This window comes from Argiope bruennichi, chromosome 2 (genome assembly GCF_947563725.1).
Source record: "Argiope bruennichi chromosome 2, qqArgBrue1.1, whole genome shotgun sequence".
NCBI classification, from domain to species: domain Eukaryota; kingdom Metazoa; phylum Arthropoda; class Arachnida; order Araneae; family Araneidae; genus Argiope; species Argiope bruennichi.
In genome coordinates, this window is record NC_079152.1 from 64,341,478 (window position 1) to 64,363,965 (window position 22,488).

The following is a 22,488-nucleotide window of genomic DNA, read 5'->3' on the forward strand; positions in this document are numbered from 1 at the left end:
AGTCAATAGCTTAAAAGTTATCAAAAAAAATATTATTTCAAGAATAGATAAAGTTTAACTGAAAAGTGATTCCTAGTTTTAATGAACATCAGAAATAAAATAATAATTTACCTATAAAATAGCATGGCTTTTCTGAACTACTTAAGTGATTAACTATACTCTAATTATCTAGGAGTTAGTGAATTCTATCTAGGCCAGCCTATATGTTTCTTTGTTCTCTCTCATCCCAACAAGGTAATTCTTTCCATGAATAGAATTTTCGAATGAACTTTTCTGGAACCCATGTCTGTAAAACTCAATATTTTTTAAAAATTTTATTTCTTTCCTTAAATTTGTTATTGCCAAATAAATTTCGAAAATTTTAAATTATGTTCAATCAATTTCTTCTATATTTAAATTCCAAACGACTTTCTTTTTTTACTTTCAATGATGTCGATAAGATTAAACAGACTAAATCTTTGAAATATATAAGTCATGCAAATTGCTTTACGAAATATTTTTTATGAACTTCAGGTGGATTTCCAAATCTCTCTGATAAAGATTTATAAATCTCATCTAAAAGTGAAAAGAGAAAGAGATTATTATTTTTCCTCTTTCATATTGAAACGAGCAACATTGGTTAAATAGAAATGGTAAGAAAATATCGATTTTAAGATAATATTTTATGCAGGAGATTTTACACTGACTCCGATTTTATCTAGTATATTTTAGTGAATTAAAAGTGTTTTACTTCTTAAAATATACAAAATAAAATTTTAAACATTATAATACATATTCTTTCACGGACTTCTGATACAATATTTCTATCTTTTGTATTATTCTTTGTTTCTTATTTTTTATTAAATGGATAGCGAAAAAGTAACATTCAATAAAATAAACAATATTTATTTTAAAAGCCTGAAAGATTACTTACCATTTTATTAAGTTAGAAGTATAATTTCAAAAAGAATTTATTCTCTATTCTACTAGAATTCTAAAGAATTTTGCAAAAGAATGCCAAAGAATTCAGTTGCATAATTTAATGTGAGTTTAAGAAAATTTTATTGTTTCATCTTTTTTGTTCGTATTTTGAAAAAAAAAATATACTTTTAGTAGCGAAGATTTTCATTTTTTACTCTGAATATTTTATATCTGAACTGAATATATTTACTCTGAACTGAATCACAAATCAGCTATTTTCAACATCATAATTTTCCTTATAACATGAAGTATTGTTATAGAATTTAGACTAATTATTTATATATTTAGCTATAAAGTGCAATCATAAGACAATAAATTATCTATTTCTGATGAGCTTTAAACCAGTAAATCAAACGAAATAATATGAATGATATTCTAAAATGTTTTAAAATTTATTTAAAATATTTTTATGGAAGCTGAAAAAGATGAATATAAATGATTTTTTTTTTCAAAATACATGATTTTTTATTTTCTTTCTTTTTATTCAGGCTACCGGGATATTGGAGATTCAATAACATCTTTTTTTTTTTTACAAAGAATCTTCCAAGTTGATCACACCTAATTTCGTATTATGTAATGCATCTTTCTGTGAAAAATGTACTTTAAAATTGTTAAAGTTTAAGTCTGTTTCTTTTATTTTCCTTTCCTTTCTGTTTCTTTTATTTTACATTATTTAATAGATAAATTTATCAATAATTGAAAGTGAAAAATGCTTAACTCAATAGCAGAAATATATATTTTTTTCATGAAGTACTTTTAGAAACTGTAAATTATTTTCGACCTTATTAATTGAATGAAAAAAAAACCCAGATAATTTTTTATTTGAATTTTGATGAGTAAAAAACTATTTTTAATATTAATAGATGTAGTAATTGACGCTTTCTAAACATTTGAAATATAAATTATAAACAATTTAAAATAAATTCAATTTAAATTTCTTTCCACATGTTTCATGTTACTTCAAGAAAGAATATTTGAATTGAATAATTTAGCTAAACTAAAGAATATGGTACAATAACTAAAGTAATATTTTAAAGACGATAAACTGCCAAATATGTTAATGACTATAAACTGTCAAATGTGTATTCTTTGGTTAATAGTTAGCAAGTTTTCTACTATTTGGCAGGATTTGGCAAATATTGGTGAAAATTCTGTAACATGTTCTTTAGTTCTATTTTAATTTCTTCAAACATATGGAAGTTTGGTAGAAAAAAGTTATAAATAATTTTTACAATAATATAATCTTTTATAAAATATGTTCTTGCCTTACATGGTATAATTTGAATTAAAATATCATGTTAACAGAATAAAAATGTAAAAATTATTAACTGCTAGTAGTTAATTTTGCAATACTATTTTACGAAATATGATTAATGCTGACAGCCATTAAAGGATTATCCCCCGTAGTGGCTTGAAGATAACGCTAAGTGAGGTAATTTATTAAAACCTTTAACGTGTATCTTTGAACTTTCCGGTAGTAATTTCGAACAATTCGACAATTCGTTGTCACAAATTTCGATATAAAATATTTCCAAAAGAAACTCCTGCGAATCCTGCCTACTTCAATACTTATCAGATGAAATAAATACCTATGAAATATACAATAAAAATATAAATAAGAAATAGAAAAGTAAAAAAATTGTTAACTCCTTCTACTTTTTATATTTTAAAATATTTTTCCAGCTTTTCTAGCAATTCTTGTTTGATGCATTCATATTGTTTCTAATACATTTGAAATAAGGAATATGAAAACAATTTTTTCATAAGTGATATTTATATTTGCCAGTCAAAAATAAATTGAAATGGTTAAAATATAAATGTTAAATATTCCGGATTATGGTTTGGTTTAGTTATATTAAAGTTCGGTTTTAAAGCAACACTAGGGCTATTTTGGGTCGGACCTCGTCATTTTGAACCGCTGTCAGATGACGAGGGTGACACCTGAGCTGGCACCCCCTCTCCACACCACACCAGCGGGAGGACGTTTGGTCCTGACGGATTCAACGTGAAACAGATCCCTTTACACGACGGTTCTTCTGTGGAATCGGGTCATGAACCTGAAATCCTGCGGTTCCGAAGCCGAGACCTTACCACCAGGCCACAGCGGCCCTAAATATCAGCTCATATTTCTTTTTATCCATTTAGACGAATTCAAAAATAATTAATAAATTCCCTCTACATGAATTTTTGCTTTGTGATTGTCTCGATAAAGATTTTGATAAAATGAGACAATTGTAGATTTCATGCACATTTTGTGATAAAAATAAAAAAATGATGAAAGGGATTAGGGAAATCTACATCATCATGTCAAAACATGAACCTACGTGGATATTAAATTGATTGAAAATAGTGTGCATATATATTATTATAAAAAGTTTAAAAAATGCATCAGAAAAAGGGATCGATGGTTGTAAACTGGAAATTTTTCTTGTAGATTATTATTCATTTATCAGAATAAAAGATATTCAAAATATGACACAAAGTTATAGTCCTCAATTTTGCTTCACATACTAAAAAGTATGTCTAAACACATTCTGTTGAAGGGGATTTCCCAAATCTAACAACGTTCACGGTAGTTATTTTGATTAATATTTTTTATTAGATTTCAAATTCAAATTCTATAAATATTTTTTAAAATATTATCAAATATGTCAAACTGAATAAGTCATTGATAAACATATTTGAAGAAGATACAATTTTTAAATTTTTTTGTCGATGTAGCTTAGTTAGTCTTAAACTCTGAATCCGAAACTGCATTATGTGCATATGATAATGAAAGAAAGGAATAATTTAACTAAGCACATAAAAATGTATGTTGATTTTAATCCTTTTTTACTTCGAAAGTAGTAACATATGGGTTCAAACAAAATATCTGTTTTAGAATATTTAAAACAAGGTATCAATACACGAACTTTGCAACAACTGTAAAAGGTATCCTATTTTATACAGAGGTAAAAACATGCATTTGGACACCAGGTTTCATTTTATTGACTTCAAATTCATTATCGAAAACTATACCTAAACGCAAACAACTTTTCATTTCAAAATTAAAATTATAGTCAGATGGACAACAAATTTCTTATAGTACAATTGAGTTCAGGAGAAACATTAGTAGTTTTCTATAATAATATCTGAAAGAGTATTATATCAGACGTTTCTTTTTCAGAAAACTATTTGTTCATAACTGAAAATGAGTGGCAACAAATTTTTTTCTTATTAGGCCCTCAAAAGGCTTTCTGTCTCCAAAATGACTGAAAAAAGAGCTAGTTCACATAGCAGATAATTTAAATGTTTATTAAGAAAGTAAAGTAGCGTTTTTGTTATGGCCCATACTATGCAAACAGATAAGATTTATCAATATTGATTTTTATAAGGAGCAGATGTGATAAATAAGGTAATAAATATACATTTTCCGATCGAAACTACTCAAACTATTCGAGACTGTTTGTAACAATGGCAATAAGCCCGAGGAAGTTAGATGCAGTGGCATTTGTGTCGATTATCAGACGGTAATTCATTAAAGAGCTGGAAGAGTTTATCGATCGATACGTCAAATGTAAAAGTTGCAAGAAAATAAATGGAGACTCAAAAAATAAAAAATAATAGAAAAGAAAATGGAGTAGAAATGTTTCTTCTTTTGTGAAACAGTATTTGGGTTAGAATATCATCGCATAAATTTTTGACAATAAATCTATTTATAACGAAGTTACGCAATGTGTGCACAGAAATTTTTCGTAAAATCTATAGTTCGTATAATCTATATCGTATAATCGTATAATCTATCTTTCGTATAATCTATCTGTTGAAAACGATCGAATTATGTAATGTACAAATAGCATATAAATTATTATATTAGTTATAAATTAGTACATAATTTTTATTTAATTTTAACACAAAAAATAAACGTCACAGTTAAAATGTAGGAAATACCTGCTTTATTGGATCATCCGATATAGTTTATTTAACTTATCCGATATGGCCCATGGTTGAATATTTTTATACAACAAGAATATTAGTCGTTGCACAGTAAAGGTAATTTCGATTGGACTAATAATGATTCTGGCAATTTATCGTACTAAGCTTGGTGATTAATTAATTTATTAAAATAGTCATAGAAATTGTAAATGCATTAGTGTCCAAATGGACACATTTGTTGAATTCTTAATAGGAAACTGTTTTCGGAGATCTAGAGTAATCAAGTTTAATTATCTTTCAAGAGCGGTATAAAATTAATCTAATCTAATTTAAAAAAGCAATTCCCCTTTCTCTCTATTGATTAATAGAGATTTAATGAAGATTTAGAGTTAGGAAATTTGAAAGGAAAATAATTGCATTTTCCAGAACGGTCGTCGAAATTCAAATGAATGGTTATATTGTACATTCTCTGAAAAAAGGCTATAAATTATGCAACGATTCTAATTAAGTAAGAGCAAAGTGAAATGCTGTAATGATAACAGCTAATATATTCGCTTTTTAATTTGTTTTTAACATTTAAGCTGTGAGGAGTATCATTTGCATGTTTTTAAAACTTGAAATATTTAACTTGGAACTATATGCTTTATTTAAGTAAGTACAAAGTAAAAGAAAATTAGATTTTGTAAGTTGCGTTTTTATTTAATGATGTATCCTTTGGTATTTCGGAAGATTGTATACTAAATTGTATGCGATTTTCTAGAGCTGAGCTCTTAAGTAACACTAATAAAAATTTTTTTTTATAAGTAAAGTGAAAATAGCGATATTCACTTAACTAAATTGCTTTTACGAGATGAGAGGTTAAGAAATTAGTTCACGAATAAATAAAAAAATCATTATGAAGATGAGCATACTGTAATTTGATTTTACTTTTGTGTAATTATTTAGCATTTCTGTATTAGGAAATAAGAAATTGAATATTATTTAATCAGAAAAAGGGTGATACAATTATGAAATCTGATAATATGATAGATCATCGAATTTAATATGTCTGTAAAATATTTATATCTCTTTTGGAAATTTTAGTCTTAAGTTGGAATAAATAAGCAAAAGAGTATTATTTGAAAATGTTGGGAAATATTCATGAAAAATGAAAGTTAGTTGATATATGATAAGTATTTTGATACACCTGAATCATAATATTCTATAAGAGAAATTGAAGTTTGATATAAAAGACAAAAAGAAAAAAGTTATTTTTCCATTTCTAACTGGCATCAAATTGCTTTAAAACTTAATATTGAACTTTTCATTTATTTATTGTTTTCATAATCACGAAAAAATATCATTGTAATTAATTTAAAACGAATAAATACCTTTGAATAAATACCTATCTATTTATTTATAACACACACACACACACACACACACACACACACACACACACACACACACACACACACACACACACACACACACACACACACACACACACACACACACATGAGTAATGTAATTATATTCTAAAGAATACAGATTAACTTTGACTACTGTTAAAAGCATTTAGTTTTCCCATCAATTAATAAATTTTTAATTGTTGATATTAAATTAAGGATTTCATAACATATGCTGCATTTATCAAATTCTATAAAAGATAACAGGATAATAAAACACTCGACTAATTACTCAATTGTAACCATTTGTAAATTATCTTTTTTTTTATTATTTGTATACCTGATTTTTGTGAAGTAAGTATAAACTTTTCTTTGAAAATTCAAATTCTGAGTTTATTGAATTTTAACCTTTGTTTTCGGATTCACATAAATGTTATACCCTTAATCATGGAATTTAGTGCCATGATAGGATTAATGGATCTAATTTCTATATCTGCTGAGAGTTTTACAACCTTATTATATCGAGTTATGTAGAACAGAGAGATTTATTAAAAGGGAAGAGTTGAAGGAAAAAGTAACTGTCCAATGGATGGACTGTTGCCAAGATCCTTGTTTTAAAAAAACAATTAGTAAATTAAATATATCCGCAATCTAAAGCTTAAGTTACTATTCTAAGACCAATTCGATGAATTATAAATTCGATTTCTCCTCATATCCAGGAAGAAAATTTTATGAATTTCCCTTCTATCAATTAAGCAAAATCAATCAATTCAATCGTCAATTAATTCAAAAATCTCTTCAATGATCATTTCAACTAAGCATCAATCAATCACTCAAACTTTAATCTTAAAAATGATTTTACTGATCACAGGATAAATGAATTACTCAAACTTCAATGTCAAAAAATGACTTTAATAATCAATTCAAAACATGATCAGTCAATAAATGAAATTTCAAAATTCATGCATCAGTTCAGACAACGTTGAGTCTCAAACTTTTCATGCATATTCATGATAGACGAGTTTCAAATTAATTCTTCATCCATTTTAAAACTTATAGAACCCATCAAACTATGTTGTAATCCTTGTGTTAAAATTTCAACATGCATTGTGCAAGAGAGGCGCCACAACACTTTGGAGTTAAGCGCATTTCATTTCCTGCTTGATTCCTTAAAGAGAGAGGTTTAAAGAGATTTAAATAGCTTGATTCATCTTCTATAACTGTAAATATGATTAATCCTGGATAGAAAAGTGGAGTAATTTCCGTTAATGCTTCTAGGGAATGTCAATTTCTATCGGTGCAGAAAATTTAATTGCAGTTCAATTCGCTAACGTTAATATCTTTTAATTTGAAACTGAAGTAATGCAATTGCATATGAGCGTCGAAGCGTTTGAGTATTCTATATTTAGTATACAACTGCAAATCAAATTCTCATGTTGCAAAATAAAATTTGAGTACTTTTATTTGAAATAATACAGAGTTTTGAAACTGAATTTCAAACACTTTATATATTTTGTATTGAATTTTTGATAAATGAAACTTTTTACACATTTTCAATAAAATGAATTATAAATCTTATCTACAAAATAAAATTCACGACTAAAATAATAATAACACTTTTAAATGGATATGAACACTTTTTTTAGTTTTATTTCCAATTTTATAATTTAATAATTCTTGTTTTTGCTTTATTTAAAATTGAAAATTTATTTAGAGAACATTAGAATACATTTTGGAAAATCCAATCTAATTTATTTGTTAAGAAAAATAATTTTATTTTTGTTGCTACAACTTTTTTTTCCTGAAAAAAAGAAATTAAAATCTGAAATCAACACCTGGATCTTTAACCAGAGCAAGTTTTGAAAGAACGTGATTCAAGTGAATAGATCATAATTTATAAAAATATTTACCAAATGTATTATTAATCTTACATTTTTTTTTTGTCTTCACATAACACAGTTAAATAACGAACAAAAGGATCATTACTATATGAATTAGAAATAAAAACTTTCAGGTATTTATAACAAGTCTTACTTTTTATAATTCTTATATAAATGAGCATGTTGTTCCCGAGTCATTCGATTTGTGAAAATATCTCCTGGCATCTACAAATGTTGTAATCTGGTGCTTGTCGGTTTTAATGGTGGCCAAAAAGCGACAAGAAAAAATTTCGCCAGTTTGGCGATTTCAGTTGTCAAACTATATAGTATGTAATTTGCACGTTCAAAATTTTTCCTTAATAAATAATAATGCACTTGGGTATAGTTTTATAATTCGGGGAAATTTTTTCATGGCACTTTTCGGCCGCCATTAAAACCTAATTGTATTTACAATCTTTTATCTGGGAATTTATAAGAAACGGAATTGTACAGAATCGTTCGGATGACACTTCTTATTACTCTGGAATTGGAATCTGTGAGGTACGAATTTTTGACATTAAATGCCAGATGTTGACTTCAAGTGTAATAGGAGGAAGACTATTTGCTTCTTTCATATACCTGGGTATTATATCAGTCAATAAGCAGTTGTATAGTGGGTGAGCATATCATTGATATCCTCAAATACCCAACATATCCATTACGCCTCTCACAATAAATTATAGAAGTAGTGATATTTTATTTCTGTGTAGCAACTGATATATTGAATGTAAAATATATTATCCATTAAAATTGGTTTTTTAATACTACTAAATGATATAGGTGCATGATGTAAGTTGCAAAAAGATAAAAAGTCCAGCAGATTCTTTGAATATTCATAAAACAATTTATTCACTATAGAATCTCGCTATTACTAAAAATAATTCATACTGAATTATTTAAACAACTTGCATATATTTGTCCACTCTCTCATCACTACTTTCATCCTGTATCAAAATAACACAGTCTAATATACATATTTATTTGATTGATGTTTCGGTTTGCATTTCGATTACTTCAACTGTCAATGGATTGAATTTTGCTACTTCTTGGCCCTAAATGTGATGAGTAAGAAATCCTTTCTTGAATCTGTTTGGTTACGCGCGTCCTGCAATGATTTCTTTCTGATCGTTTTTCCAAAAATTTATTTTTTTTCTTTAAAACTTCGGTTTTGAATTGGATTAAAAAAATACACTGTCATTATGTGCAGATCGGAAAATTTGTCGCTGAATATTTTTAAAAAATTATCTAAATGATCACTAAACTTTTATTTCATTAAAAACATTTCTAAATAAAGGATTTGTAAATTTAAAGCGATCTTATGTTTCGAATTTTGATTTCTTCTGTCGACATTGCCCCGTTTTGTTCCAACTGAAAGTATAATATTATGTATAAAACTAATCCTTTTTTACTAACAATTTATTGATTCATATTAAAGCTATTGAAGGAGTAAGAGTATTTAATTTTACAAATGAGAACGATTGAATAAAATATTCCACTAAATAAGAATAATTGATGAATATTAGAGGAAATCGGTCCACAATTTGATCTGACATGAAGAAGAAGCTTCAGCAGCCACCCTAACACCAATGATGAATTCTTTGTTTAAGCATTATTGCTCTATAGTTTTTAAAAATTTTTCTGATTAGAGCATGGTTAGAGGATGAAACCCATAACATTCTTTTTAAAATTAATGTTACACTTTAACTCATACAGAACACAATTGAACTCGAAATTTGCTGTTGTTTTATGCAAAAAATGATATTTGTGTTAAATTTTTTCATTGTTTAATTGATTGCAGTACAAAAAAAATCATTTGCATCATCAATCATAATCATAAAGTTTCCATTTTTACCGCAAGAAGAAGAAATATTGAAAATTCTTTTTTTTATATTGCAGTTTTCTTTCTTCTATTCCCTTTCTGTTTCTTTTAAATTTCCGTTCTGCCTTTCTCCAACTAAGAAAACAAAATTCATTGGAAAAAATAAAACTGAAGAATAAAGAAAACAATTTCCAATAATTATTTTTCTTGCAGTGATAAAGAGCCTCTTTCAAATATATATTTAGAAATTAAGTAAATAACATCTCTGTTTATTCGATAAGGACAGCATTATTTATCTGAAATAATTTAGATAGGATTTAAAAGATAGGATTTTCTTCAGGTTGAAATATAATACATATGTGGCTTGAATTTTAAACTCGCTAACATGCAAATACGCACAAATGCATAGCAATGAAAACATGCATTTCACAAAGTTTAATTCATTCAATGCACAATTCAATGCAAGCATGCATGCATTAATAACATTTATGCATGCAGCTTGCATAAATCTTATTAATTCTTGTAACATGTATATTATTTATTAAAATAAGCCTCGTAACATTTCAAAAATTCAAGGGATTTGTTTTTCCTAGTTATTAATAAATTAAAAATTAAAATGACTCTTTGTTAATTCGCTTTTCGTTTAGATACGTAGAAATATAGAAAATCGTTTGCAGAAAATTGTGAATTTATTAAATGAAAAATATACAATTTAAGCTAAACAAGAGTTCCAAGTGAAATATTTCATTTTCCTAAATATAAAAAGTAGAAATTCATTTATACATCTGGTTTTATATTATATTGGTTTTATATTTGTGGTTCAAAATATAAATTTAATGAAATTAAATATTTCTAGCTAATACTTAATTTTTTTGTAGAATCAATTAATGCATTTTTGTTTTGAATACAAGTAGCGAGTAATTTTACATTAAATGTTAAAATTTGATTCTTGTTAAAAATTAAAAATGAGATTCTGCATATTTTAAAGTGATGCATACATTTAATAAAATATTTTAAGAGTAATTTTACAAAGGATAATTTAATCAATTTTAGTGAATTTACCAAAAGATTGCCAAAAACGTTTTCTTAATATAAATAGAAATCCACAAAAACTTGTGATTTTTAAAATAATTTTTAAGGAAAAAAATTAAGTTACACAAATGATTTATTTGATAAATTGTTTAACTTTTTGTTTCTTTGCAGATACAAGAAATTTTTTAAATACAGCATTCTTTAATCACATTACAGCAAAATTTTATTACAGCAGTGTTTCGATATATAGATTTATTGCATAATGAAAATACTATATCTTTAAATAATTACTGTTCACTTAGTATAGAATTTTGAAATATGTTTGTTTGTTTCTTATGGCACTTGCCACTGATAAGCCCGCTGTCACGAAGACAGCGATTTAAGCCTGAGGGGGAACGTCTCTTATTTTTTATAGCAGCATCAACTAGGGCCAAGAGTACGACTTTGCCACTCCCGCATCTCTCATTCGCTTGCACAACCCCTTTTTACAGGAGGGCACATTCACACATCTCACAGATAGAACAACAGAATAACGACCATGCCCAAACCGGGACTCGAACCCGGGACGCCCAGATCACGGGAAAGACGCGCTACCCCTATGCCAGGACGCCGGCATTTTGAAATATTTTTACCTTATATAAAGATAATTCTTATGAGACAAAAATTTATTATCATGTGCAATTAATTTATTAATGTATTGTGTTTTTTCAAAGAGACATTTTAATTTAGTTATTGCAATACTTAATTTGAAAACAATTTACTTTCTGCCATTGAATCAACATACATAAATGTTTGAAATTGGCGTTATATAAAATAAACATGGATAATAAAGCTGAATTAAGTTTACTTTTGCAGAATTCATGCAAACTTTAAGTTAAATATTTGAAAAATAGCTATTTTTTTGAATAAAGAATTAGTTATTTGACCGTTCTGAATAACTATTTACCAATATATACTTTGCACGAAAGAAGTGTGAAATGAAATTCAGATTCCCCTTACCTTTAGAATTTGAGATTTTCTGAAACCGATTTCATTTTTAGACATTTTTTAAATCCAATTACATTTTTTTAAACAAAGAAAAGGAGATTAAATAAATTATTATTCTGAAAATAAAATAAGAAATTTACTGTCTAAACGTTACAGAAATATTTCTTCGTCTTCATGATTCAGAAAATCTATTTTAATCAAAACATAACTCTGATAATAAACTAATGAACTTATAAGAACTACATTAATAACATTATACTTTATAAGATTACATCTCTATATTAAACGTAAACGTATTAGGCATCTAAAATGTGTTTTTTATTGAAAGGTCAACAAAATGATAAAAGAAATTAGCAATATGTAAAATTCTTGTTTCAACATAGTTTCTTCATATTTATTTTTTTCTGTAACGTTTTCTTTTTTTCTTAACATGACTATTTAATAAAATATTGAAATAAAAAGTTATTAAATGTTTTGTTCTCTATCGCTTATACTGGTACGGCAAGAAAACAATATACATCGGTCTGAATTGTTTCCAATTGCAGATCATTTTACGATTTTAATGTACATAGTCAGATAGAATTATTAAATAAAATTTTATAGCAGAATCTCATTCATTCAAATTAAGAAATGAGGAGCATTTGCTGAATAGAAGCGTATAAAGAAAACAAAATAATTCTTAAGCAATCAAAGTATTTTCTTTCAAACTGACATTAAGTGAAGTCGAATTCTATTCTGTCTGGAAATAATTCTAAGTCATTAGAAGGATTGCATCAACGACTAATAAAATATTAACTTCCGTCATTCCAGGTCTTTCTGTATCTAGGATCGAAGGAAATGTCTTCAGTAGAGTAATCCTAAAGAGTGAATTAATGCATTTGTTCTTAAGTAGAATATTTCTGAAAGCTATTCGAGTTAGATTATGTCTATTAATAGACTGATCACCATGTATGTTTTATTTAACTTAGAAAATCTAATAAAATTTTTAACAAATAAAATTCTTATTAAAATATCAAATAAAAATCGGAATTCTTTGTGACATAAGTTATTATAGTGTTTCATAAATTTATTTCTTTTTTTTATACAAAAAGAATATGAATTCGTTATTTGAAGTTGAGTTTTACCTTAAATATGAACCTTTCTACTTTATTAGATTCTTACATATCTCAGGCAATCGCATTTTTTTTCTTAAAAAATTACTGGGGGCCTACTTGTGAAATATTCCTCGAAGACATTTCTATTTCGCTTATAGATTAGAACCATTCGTCATGCCATAAATTAGAACCATTTGAATTCTTTTAATAACCAGAAGAACTAATAATCGGATGAAACAAGATCTGGGGAGTACGAAGGATGCGATAGATCATTCCAATTAAATCGCAACAACTTTTACAGCCAATGCAACTTGTAGTTTTGCATTTGTCATGATGATAAATGACATCTCTTCGGTTTATTGATTTCGGTTGTTTTTCTGTTCTGGAAGCGATCAGTATATATACCAAGATATTGCAGTCATTAGCGATGAAAACTTCAAGAACAATTGTGATTCATTTATGTAAAATTTCATATCGATTAACGTATCCCATTATGATAAGATGCTTCTATACTATACGACTATCATGACCCTGTCTAGGAATGGCATCTATATCCTGTGTTTTCAGCGAGCATGGCCGTGATAAGGTCTGTATCCATTATTTCTTGAAGAGGGGTAACTGTGGTCTTCATCTTTCAAGTCAAAATTGCCAGCTCTAAACATTTAAAAACAATTGTGGACGGTGACTTTCATAATAGTCGTAGCTTCACTCTCCGAAAAGGTATAGACATCTTCTGCAGTATTCTTTGAGCTATCAAACTTTTAAAAGCAATATTGTGTCAAATGCTTTGCTTGGTAATCCCCATAGAAAAACATTTTTTTGAGAGAAAGTACGTCAACAACGAAACGTACTTTAAAATAGCATTGAGATCGCCAAACCCTATGCCTACGGACAGATAAGCCTGCATATTTATATAAACATAGCCAGCCTAAAATTATTCTTTGCATGGTGCTAAAAAAAGTAATGTTCACCTCAATATAATATGAAACTGTAATATTATGACTGTAACAAATATTAATATCATGAATAGTAATATTATAAAACAGTAATAATATGACATTAACAAACATTAATATCATGAATAGTAATATTATAAAACAGTAATATTATGACTGTAACAAATATTAATATCATGAATAGTAATATTATAAAACAGTAATAATATGACTGTAACAAATATTAATATCATGAATAGTAATATTATAAAACAGTAATAATATGACTGTAACAAATATTAATATCATGAATAGTAATATTATAAAACAGTAATAATATGACTGTAACAAATATTAATATCATGAATAGTAATATTATAAAACAGTAATATTATGACTGTAACAAATATTAATATCATGAATAGTAATATTATAAAACAGTAATAATATGACTGTAACAAATATTAATATCATGAATAGTAATATTATAAAACAGTAATAATATGACTGTAACAAATATTAATATCATGAATAGTAATATTATAAAACAGTAATAATATGACTGTAACAAATATTAATATCATGAATAGTAATATTATAAAACAGTAATATTATGACTGTAACAAATATTAATATCATGAATACTAATATTACAAAACAGTAATAATATGACTGTAACAAATATTAATATCATGAATAGAAATATTATGACTGTAACAAATATTAATATCATGAATAGTAATATTATAAAACAGTAATAATATGACTGTAACAAATATTAATATCATGAATAGTAATATTACAAAACAGTAATAATATGACTGTAACAAATATTAATATCATGAATATAATATTATAAAACAGTAATATTATGACTGTAACAAATATTAATATCATGAATAGTAATATTATAAAACAGTAATAATATGACTGTAACAAATATTAATATCATGAATAGTAATATTATAAAACAGTAATATTTTGACTGTAACAAATATTAATATCATGAATAGTAATATTATAAAACAGTAATATTATGAATGTATAAAGTAAATAATATTATGAATTTATTCAGGTCAGTACTATATATTGTCTAAAAAGGTATAAGTTTGTAAAATTGTACATAAATTATACTATGACATTTATTAAGTTTATTTTGCAGAAGATTAATGCACGAGAGGAGGATTTTGTGTAGAAAGTTTGTTTTAACACGAAATATCGCCGACAATATGGTTACAAATTCAGAATGTTTTTCAATTAAAAAGAGTTTGCTTCTTAACAAATGATAATAAATACATTTTTTTTTCATACTTTTCCCATGATCAAAAACATCCTTCCAACATTCGCGATATTCTTTTAAAAATCAGAATTATGTTTAGCTCTATATAACATAACAAAAATGGTAAATTTATTTTTTAAATTTTTTTCATGCTTTATATTATTATATTAGTATTGTACACTTTCATTTAACGTCACATGTCTTGATAGTCTGCTTTTATATTTTATTTCATTCTTATTTACATTGTACATATGCAGAACATAATAACAAATTATGATTAATTCTATTTAACCAAAGAATCATCAGAATTAATTTGAGGTTAAAAAAGATTCAGATAAATTTCACCCGAATGAAAACGAGATGAGATACCTAAACAGCTGAATTACTGATATATACAAACAGTGATATTTTAATATGGTATATAAATATTCAGAGTAAAGACTGCATTATTTTTTATCTTTGTAGATAATAAATTAATATATTATAATACATTTTTCTCCTGTAAAAATAATGTTCTTGTTAATTGTCTAATTATCCAAACTGGGTCTGGTTATAATTAGTTAATATAATTGTTCCTCTGTGTATGCAGAAACTTATTAAATTAATTAAATATTCAGCATCAGAACGTTTGCCTTCTGACTAACACTGAATATTTTAAATTTCATCTTTTTCCCTTATTAAAGGGAGTTCATAAAAATTCTTTTTCCATTTTCAATTATTTGTTCATTTTTTCTATATTTTACAATTATTATATAAATAAATTATATATAATAAAATATATTCTATATTTTATTCCTGTTTATTATTATTATAATAGGAAATTTAAGTTTCTTATCCTCATATGCAACAATGACTAGTTTAATAGGTAGGGTTTGTGTTACTTCTGAATCTTTTTCTAAGTGGAAAAAAAAATCAAAGAATTTCGTGTAACTTGATATAAAGAAAAAAAATCATGAAAATTATAGTTACTTTCATATATTTCAAAGGATATAGATTGATTGAATTTCTTTTATTTGGATATATGAAAACTGGAAATTAAATTTCCAGTTAAAACTAAATTGCAAATTAAGGCTATTTTTATTCGCTCTTTCATTGATTGATAGACATGAATTTGATATGAATTATAATCTACATGAAAAAAAACAAAAACACAATTGTATAAATTCATTCAAGTGAAAATATAATCAAAATATTTTCTAATGAATTTATTCCCATAAATTACTGTTGTATAAACCGATATTACTGCAGTGTCAATTTTGAAACATACTGTTCTTTATGATCCAAAATAAAAATTGCAAAGGTGTTAAGAAATTAAAAATCACGTAATTCAAACAAAGCTATATGAAGCATGCAACATTTATTATTTAATATTTATATTAAATGAGAAATATAAAAGCTGTTTAATCCTTTATTCCTAAGAACATTCGATTCCGCTCCTTAAAATACTTGAAAGCTCAGACTTCTCTATTAAAGATAAGAAAAATCAAGCAAAAATACAAAAAAAAAACTGCCGATCCGTAACGCAGTACTTGCGGAAATAAGCAAAACACATACAAGCTGCAAAGCGTTTTGCGCTGATAACTAGAGAGATTGTTCTGCAATCAACACACCAGAGAGAACTCTCTCACTTCATCTTTTTGAGTTTATACAAGTTCAACGACAAGGCAAGAAAATTTCTTGAAGAATCGTTGGACCTCAAGTCCTATTAGAGATATAACCATACATTTTTAAATATTTTTTAGATCATTCATTCTGAATTCTTCTTTTTCTGAATCTTTATTGTGTATTTTGAAGCTAAGGACGAAATCTAGTCCCCAGATGGCCACCAATTTTGTCGCCAAGGTCGGGATTACTGACTTGCCCACCAATCGACATGCATTAAAATATCTATAGAATTTCCTTTCATCTTTTGAGATTAACTGAGCTGCAAGGAAGCGCTATTAGTAATATCCATAATACATTGTTTTTTACTAAATGTTTTTAACTATGGAACATTAAGTGAATTCAAATTTATTTATTCTATAATTTTCTTCTCATATAATTAGAGATTCATGGGTTATTAAATTATTTTATCTTTCTGTAGCATTGTTTGTAATACTTAAGAAATACGCGTTTTTCAAATCATTCGCTACTGTATTATGCTCTAAGTAGATTATTTAGTAAATGTCAAATAAAAACACGTAATGAGAACTTAATAATAATGTAATGAGAACTTAACGAAATACGCACCAATAATAGAAAGGTAATCAGTTTTAATGGGGAATGCTGTCAGTTGTAATGAATGCAGTAAACGAATCATATTATGCTTATGCACAATAATAAAGAACGGTATTTTTCATGTTCACAATAAATACAAATTTGGAAGACGAGTCCTTCAATTAGGCTTAATGAAGTCCTTCAATTAGGCTTAATGAAGTCCTTCAATTAGGCTAAAGTCAGGCTTAATGATTTCTGATTTCGCTGAAAATTTAATTCTTACAACTCAAATTTTTAAACCAAAGCTGCCTTTTTATGATTTTTGAGAAAAATTTGACAAAATAACTAAATTTTAAAGTTACTTAGGTCACTAGCGATTTAATTTAGTTTTGATAAAATGTATTATGAATAAATTTAATTGGAGAAATAGCCATTTTTACACAAATGTGTATTTTAATTCCACTATTTTCAATTTTTTACTCCCCCCTACTGAATGCGCTATTTTCATTCGAATTAGAAATATTTTGAAAGGTTTAACTCTCATTCGTAACCATTTTGGATATTAATTACAGAAGATAAAAATAAAAATTAATGTTATAACAAACAATTTGAAAATTTCTTTATAAAATTATTATTAAAGTTTTATTTCTTTGTGGAGCACAACTAATTTGAATCTTATACTATAAGTAGACGTAGGAACCTAAGGATTCGTAGCTTTCAGACTTATTATTGTTACGGAAAATCTATTCGGTGGGTGTATACTGAAACATTCAACATGCCCAATGACAGATAACGACGCGTTGTTCCACACAAAAGACGGAAAGCAAGCAAACTTGCACAAAATATCACATTCAGAAATCAACAACATAAGAGCAGCTATTTGTTATTAAACAATCACATCAGCACAAAGGGCACAGAGAGAACACGATGGAGATTAATATTCTAAGGAGAGAATTCATTCTACTACTTATCTGTTGACTTGATCGCCTCACTCGTTTGTGCATCTTCGTTTTGATAGCTCTTGTGATAAGTTGTCAGATGATAATTTAGAACAAATGCTGGAATTCTAATTCTAATGGAGGTAACACAAAGATTCTCAAATATTTGGAATTCTTCATTTTTGTCGCCAAAATCGAGAAATTATTCGCCAAATTGTCAGTGGGTTGCCAAGATATGAAGTTAGAACTATTTGTAAAATTTTCTTCCTTATTATGAAACTAGTTGCACAGGAATGCACTGTTATAGATTGATAACACTATTTTAAATTGCATGTAAGCATATCTTCATAGCTATGCAGATTTGCATAATTATAGACACATGAGTTGCTAACAGGTTCTTATTATGAAATATTTAAATTTGTATTAACAGTCAAAATTTGTATTTATAGGTAGTCAAAAATTTGTATTTATAGGTAGTCAAAATTTGTATTACTAGTTTGTCAAAATTTGTATTAATAGTCAGTGTAAATTTGTATTTATCAACAGTTCTTAAATTTGTATACATAATAATACGCAATTACGTACTTAATTTTGCATTTTATAAAAAAGCTATACGGCAAAATGAATACTTTGAAGCCGTTGAACGATTCGTATTTGTTCCGATCAAAAATAAATGCATTCAAAGGCAAAACTATATCTTCAGACAATGCATTATTTTTCACTTACTGCTACTCATAAATGTGCTAAACAATACTTTGTTTTCCTGATTTTTATTTTTCTGAAGCAGAAGCCGTTATTGAAATAAATTACAAATTATAAAGAACACTAAGAAAGATTAAGTATCTTTCTGTCTAATTTGTATCGAATTTAAACGGTAATTACATTATTTTTCTACCAAAAATTTGCTGTTTTTGAAGCCTCTGAAATGATAAGCTTATTTTTCAATTCAGTATTAAATCCACTTCATTTCATGTGATAATAGGTGTTTATTTTTTCCTTTATTCTGAACAAATAGACTTAATTCTGTTGTAAATAGTTTTATCTCTGCTTTCAATAATCTAGTTCAGCAATTAAAATAATCTGTGATTAAGGAAGATTCTTGTCTTATTTTTCTGCTCACAGTATTAAGAAATGTTCGGCAGTAGAGAAAAATAAGGTTGGCTTTAACTTCACATATTCTTTTCTTCAAGTTAAATCTACTTCCTAAAATCTTTGAGCACTTTGTTCAGACTCATGAAGTTTCAAATCCCTTTCGGGAAACGGCAAAGAATTGATATAACATTTTACTTATACGCCTTCGCTTTCCTTTTCCGAATAAAGCCTCAGCTTCTCCGTTGAATTTATTCTATAAAGAATTCCATGCTTCCATGAATAATTCAAACTTTACATTTTCTCGACAGAAGTGAACTGTAATTAATTCGCAGTAATTTGTTTCGATAAGAGCATTAAATTTAGTAGTACGACTTTCATGCTGAATATGCTCTTGTCCTATTTAAATTTGTTCAATTTAACATTGCTTAAATTTAAAGAAAAAATCGACTTTGAGTATAATATAGACGAACTAATCTCATGTCTAGTTTCTGAGGAGGGAAAAATAAGATTTTAATAAAGATTTCTATCAGACATACTTTCAGTATTTTCTAAATCCGCTATCCACTATAAATATGTAATAATGTGTGCGCATCTTTTAATGTTCTACAGAGCAGATTATAGGACTTAGAGTTAATGAATTTAGAATAGATATAAAGTAAAACTGTGTATTTAGGAGCAAAATTTTTTTGAAATTTTAATTGGAATCTTAATTAATTAAAAAATAAACAAAATTCTTGTAATTTTAATGATTTCTGGATTATTATATAAAAAGGAACATCGCCTTTACACTCTCTTAAAATATAAATTGTCTTTTTAATGCCACCCATTTAATTGTCACGTAATGTTTTTCTGAATTTCTTTTTAAATTTAAATATTTTTTATTATATTTTTTACAATATATTCATCGTTGCAATGAAATTTAAATCATTTTTATTTGTTTCTATATTTATTTAATCCCGAGACATTCCATCCTTGTTGGGGACTAATGAAGATTCTGTACACATTTGCATTTTCTTTGACAATATTACAATGAATTTTTAGGTTCCCATTTTATTTCCTACTAATGGGGACTAATGAAGATTCTGTATATTTTTGAATTTTCTTTGACAATATTACAATGAATATTAAGGTTCCTATTTTATTTCCTATTAATGGGGAGTAATGAAGATTCTGTATACTTTTGCATTTTCTTTGACAATATTACAATGAATTTTTAGGTTCCCCTTTTATTTCCAACTAATGGGGACTAATGAAGATTCTGTGCACTTTTGCATTTTATTTGCAAATATTACAATAGATTTTTGGTTGATATTTTATTTCTTACTAATGGGAACTAATGAAGATTCTGTAAACTTTTGAATTTCTTTGACAATATTACAATGAATATTTAGTTTCCTATTTTATTTCCTACTAGTGGGGAGTAATAAAGATTCTGTACACTTTTGCATTTTATTTGCAAATATTACAATAGATTTTTGGTTCCTATTTTATTTCTTACTAATGGGAACTAATGAAGATTCTGTAAACTTTTGAATTTCTTTGACAATATTACAATGAATATTTAGGTTCCTATTTTATTTCCTACTACTGGGGAGTAATGAAGATTCTGAATACTTTTGCATTTTCTTTGACAATATTACAATGAATTTTTAGGTTCCCATTTTATTTCCAACTAATGGGGACTAATGAAGATTCTGCATATTTTTGAATTTTCTTTGACAATATTACAATGAATTTTTAGGTTCTAATTTTATTTCTTACTAATGGGGACTAATGAAGATTCTGAATACTTTTGCATTTTCTTTGACAATATTACAATGAATTTTTAGGTTCCTATTTTATTTCCTACTAATGGGGACTAATGAAGATTGTGAATACTTTTGCATTTTGTTTGATAATATTACAATGTATTTTTAGGTTCCTATTTTATTTCTTACTAATGGGGACTAATGAAGATTCTGTACACTTTTGCATTTTATTTGCAAATATTACAATAGATTTTTGGTTCCTATTTTATTTCTTACTAATTGGAACTAATGAAGATTCTGTAAACTTTTGAATTTCTTTGACAATATTACAATGAATATTTAGGTTCCTATTTTATTTCCAACTAATGGGGACTAATGAAGATTCTGTATATTTTTGAATTTTCTTTCACAATATTACAATGAATTTTTAGGTTCCTATTTTATTTCCTACTAATGGGGACTAATGTAGATTCTGAATACTTTTGCATTTTCTTTGATAATATTACAATGAATTTTTAGGTTCCTATTTTATTTCTTACTAATGGGGACTAATGAAGATTCTGTATATTTTTTAATTTTCTTTGACAATATTACAATGAATTTTTAGGTTCCTATTTTATTTCCTACTAATGGGGACTAATGAAGATTCTGAATACTTTTGCATTTTCTTTGATAATATTACAATGTATTTTTAGGTTCCTATTTTATTTCTTACTAATGGGGACTAATGAAGATTCTGTACACTTCTGCATTTTCTTTGACAATATTACAATGAATTTTTAGGTTCCTATTTTATTTCCAACTAATGGGGACTAATGAAGATTCTGTATATTTTTGAATTTTCTTTGACAATATTACAATGAATTTTTAGGTTCCTATTTTATTTCCAACTAATGGGGACTAATGAAGATTCTGTATATTTTTGAATTTTCTTTGACAATATTACAATGAATTTTTAGGTTCCTATTTTATTTCTTACTAATGTTGACTAATGAAGATTCTGTATACTTTTGCATTTTCTTTGACAATATTACAATGAATTTTTAGGTTCCTATTTTATTTCTTACTAATGGGGACTAATGAAGATTCTGTACACTTCTGCATTTTCTTTGACAATATTACAATGAATTTTTAGGTTCCTATTTTATTTCCTACTAATGGGGACTAATGAAGATTCTGAATACTT